Source organism: Tetrao urogallus, assembly GCF_951394365.1.
Source record: "Tetrao urogallus genome assembly, chromosome: 4".
NCBI classification, from domain to species: Eukaryota; Metazoa; Chordata; class Aves; order Galliformes; family Phasianidae; genus Tetrao; species Tetrao urogallus.
Window position 1 is genome coordinate 48,535,386 of NC_136817.1, and position 4,779 is coordinate 48,540,164.

Here is a 4,779-nt window from a genome sequence, read left to right on the forward strand (position 1 = left end):
TCGGCGGGCGAGTTGTATTTATTATGAAATATTAATTATTATTAATTATTATTATCCCACGGTTCCCGCAGTTTTTAGGCATCTCCGTTAGGGTTTTCTAATTTTGTTTGAAGAGGCACAAAGTATAGCTCTTAGTTGAATGTTGGCAGGTATGCTTTCTCTTTTTCTGTGTCTTTCTACGACTGTGTTCCGTGACCCAGCTGTATAGTGTTATATCAGTACAGACGTGTCTAGTTGGCCGTATGAATAACGTTTTCCCTTCTCGTAGTCTCTATGGCGTGTCTTTATAGAGAAGTAAGGTTCTCACGGGTTCCGTTCCCTTTGCGTTTAGCGAGGCCCCCGTTCAGGCCATGGGATCTTTCTGTTCTCAGTTGCATGTCGTCTCTTTTCTTTCCTTTTCTTTTTTTTTTTTTTTTTTTTTTTGCCTTCCTGTTGGAATATGTTTGTGAGCATAATCGTCATAAATTATGTTCAGGATTTTCAGATTTATTTATATGTGGTTCAAATGAATGCTTCTATTTAAAAGGGGAAATATTTCTACATGTGCATATAGTTTTCCAAGAGTGTACCATTAATTGATTGTTGATAATAAAAACCAAAAGCAAATACGGCACCGCAGCTCTCCTGACTCATTGCCCTTCGGGGCGCGCTGGGGCCGGGATTGGTTTGATGGAGGACGTCGGGATCGAGACAGAGCCGCGTCCGCACCAGGAAGGCCAGAACCGCGGTTCCATCATTAGGCCCTAATTATGCCGTTATTAATTAGCGGCAGACGGGCTGGTTGGGGGCGCAGGGCGGAAGATGCGTCAGCTCTGACCTTTTGTAGCTGCCTCGGCCCTCGGAAACGGCCAAAATTAAGCGATATACGTTAACATTAAAAACTGGGGAACAAAGCGCAGATCGCCCCGTCAGACAGAGCTGCCGCGCCCTCGGGCCGCCCGCACCGACCCGCGGAAGGCGATGGCTGCTCAGTGCCCGGGGCACAGCCGGGAGCTGCCACGGCCTCGATGGGGCGGGCTGAGAGCGGCCCCAGCACTGCCCCGGGACAGCCCCGCACACCCCCGCCCCCGGGGGCACCGCGGGGTGAGCAGCGGGGACGGCGGGACACTGAACCCTGCCTGACTCTGTCTGGGGGAGGGGAGTGGTGGGGGTCTGGCTGAGAAGCGAATGTGGCAGAGGCAACCCCATGCAGTGCGAGAGTGAGTGGGGAGAGAGTGCCACAGCCAAACGCAGCCAGGAAAGTGGGACCAGTGCTGCTTCACTAAAGAAAATAGAACTTTTAAAATGCTGCAGTAAAACATGCAGTCTATTTTCAGAGGAAAACAAAAACAAAACCAAAACAAAGCAAAAGCTCAACCCTGTATGCATTTCTTGAATATACGATTTGTTGTAATGTAGCTCGCTTTTTTTTCTACTTTCTTTCAAAAGCCATTTTGGATGTAAGCACAGCTGTGTTTGGGACTGCCCTGGTCTGGCTTGGGATTGCGGTGCTGCTGGTGGCAACGGGTGGTGGCAAATGGTGGCAAGGCTTCCCTCTGAGAGTGCAGCAGCACTTGTGTTGGCCCTACCACGAGTCCTGTACCTACTGCTGCCATTTCACAGCATGCATTCATGGCTTGCTTCCGTGAGGAGGTGACATCATACTATGTCTTTGGGTACTTCTTGTCACCTGTTCTTTATTTTGTCCCTAAAACTTGGAGTTTGCTCCATACAAAGGCTTCAGCTTCTGCACATTGAGTCCAGATCTGTTTCTGCTAGGCCAAAGATCATTTTCACTCCTAATTTTTACTGCATGAAAGCTGATTTACATCCTGATCTACCTTAGTCCTGACTAACTAAATAGGTTGTGAATTTAAATCCTCCCATATTCCCTCATTAAGGTTCAAACTTTGAAAATCTTTTCCAGAGCCATAACAACTTAAGCCTTAAGTTGTTACTGCAGCCTTAAGTGCTGCAGTGTCTCTCAGTAATGGTTCACGCAGTGCAAAAATCACCTCTCTCTGACTGATTACGGTTCTGTGTTTATGCAGCAAAGCTTTTCCCTAGTCCTTCTGCCATGCTGGAATGTTCTGTCTGGCCAATTAATCCATCTGAACCCTAAAGCCTTTCTCCAACCATTGCTTCTCATGTACTGGTCACCACCAGTCAGCCACGCAGGGACCACAGGCCACATGGGATGCACCTTTCCAAGCACCAGCATGCAAATACATTCACAAACCTTACTGTCTGCTCAGGCAGGTAGAGGTGGATGGTTTGAAAATGCACAAAGCTTGTTGCTCCAGCCTCTTAGGAGAGGAGCCCTGGCCAGAAGATGCCACATGGCTGCTGTGCAGTGAGAGCCACAGGGGTGAGCTGCTCCCAGCCTTGAAGAACAGCTCCAGGCAGAGTGATGGGGCAAGTCAGAGGATGCTCTAGTGCAGAAACAGGGTAAGGTTTGTGACTGGTGTTCTGACCCTCCTCACTGTATTCCAATAAAAAGCAGTTTGTCTGAGAGTCCAGCATCAACCCAGTATGAACACATCGCTTCTTGAAGAGTTCAAAGACAGATCTGCATGGCCAGTATGGTGAGTTCAGACATCTTTGCAGCAACTGCAGTGTTTTGTTGTCTGCTCTTCTAAATTCCAGGACCAGAGTTCCGGCCTTACACTGCACCCAACTCTGGGCAGTTCTACATGTGCTGTCACTTCCTGCTCTCCAGTACATACATTTTGTATGATGAGCCTCTGAGATGGATGGAGGACACTGCAAAAATTAATTTTGCTAGTATAGAACATACAGATGTCATGAAGGAACGCTGCAATTAATTAAAAAGTAATTTTCACTGAGAAACAAGGGTATTTAAATGGTTTAATCTTTACATATCTATATGTCTTTAATAAAGTTATCAAACATTATTATCAATTTTTCATGTTTTAAGAGTCAAACATTACTCTGCAGACCCCCCTCATGATCCATAAAGCAGAGCAGTCCTACGAGGGCCACCCTACGTAGTGGGATCAGATGCCTTCTGCTCCTTTCACCAGTTTTGTTTGGCCCTTTATCAGCTGGCATCTGACAACTGCTAGGAAATTCATTGGAGCACTACAAAAATCCCTCTGCTCCTTAGAAGACCAGCTTTTCTCTTTGTACTTTGCACGAGAGGCCATGAGATGGGACAAGGCAGAACCTGAGAGAAATCCATCTCACTGTGTGGGTTTTCATCCAGCAACAGCTCAAGGAACTTCAGCTCATGCTCCCATTTCCTTGGAGGAAAATTCCCATGGAGAGAGGAAATCATCACCGGAGCTGACTCTCTCTGTGACTGTTATACTGACACAGAATCACGACTTTTGCATGTGAAGAGGAATGTCATTTCTCACTGCTGCTGCATGCTGAGGTGAGGGTCCTTCCTGCTCCCTTCTGAAATGGAGTCAATTACTGAGGTTTCAAGTGGCTAAGAGGAAGAAGATTGAATGCAAACAGGTTATTAGCAGTGAGAAGTGTAGGTGGGAGGAGATGTGCCTGTCCAGGACTCTGAAATGGAGCATCTGCATAAGGTCCTGGCCAGCCACCGGGGTACTACCAGCTGCGGGCAGACCTGCAGCAGTGCTGCCTTCTGGGTTGTTCCACAGGAAAGAACCAGAGTATTTTACCCGTAGGAGACCTGATCTACCCAGGAATCAAAGCACAGCTTCCATGCACCTTGAGGAGTCAGTCTGCTTCTCAGATCTTCTCCCAGGAGGGTGTTGCTGGGATCCCTGCAGAGAACACCATACTCATCAGGGTTCAGCTTCAGCCAGGCCCTGGTTCCATGTCTCCTCAGCAACACTGGGAGCTGGGAGAGCTTTCTACACAGAGCAGCTGTAATTCTCGTTGAGGTGTGTCATCGTGTTAACAGAATCAGATGCAACATGCAGTAACACAGATACACCACAGTTGTCACAAGGTGCGGGTTATTCTACCTAGATTTTTTGCATGTAGGGTCTGACAAAGCAGTTCAAAATAACCTCCTCAGATCAGTGCTGTCAGGAGAACTCGAAGTACTGATCTCACTGCATCACACTGCTTCTGGAAGCAGCTGCCACTATAACGCTCCTGCTGTGCTGCCTTAGGAGGGTTCCCAAAATGGGTGAGCTCTGACAAGAGCCAACACCAGGGGTAGTGCTGCAGACAAAATGCCCCAAAATCCAGTACACCAGCACTCTCTCTAATTCCAAAGTTAGATACACCCTTTACAAATCTTTATCCAATCACGTATTAACTTCCCTCCACAAATCAGGTGTCCTTATCCAATGACATCTTCGCACAAGCAAAACCCTGTGCAGAGCACCTCTTCCTCCTAGGGACCCTGGACCAGCTCCAAGCGCTCCCAGAGACTGCTGACAGCATACAAGTGTGCAGAGAAAGCAAACTCCTGTCTTTTCTGCATACCTCTTCCTTCAGAGATGCCTGTGTTCAGAACCTTATAACATCAAGAATAAGGTATGTTTGTTCCAAGAACGATGAATTGCTCATATAATGGGGGGAAAAAAATCTATACATTATCATAAGGCAGTGTGATCATTTCTGCCTGAGTGAGAGGCAGGCTTAGTATAGGTAAAAGGAGGTGCTTCAACCCTCAAATAATCAGGCTGAGACCCATCACTATGAAGATTTGTTCAGGGGAAGGTTGCAGCTGGATTCTGTGAACAGCTGAGTGTTGAGTAAGAATGTACAGCCAGCACAGTCAGGGCTAATAAAAGCTTCTAAAGCTGATATAAACGCATCCATTTCGAGGTTTAAGCCAACTTCAACTTATTA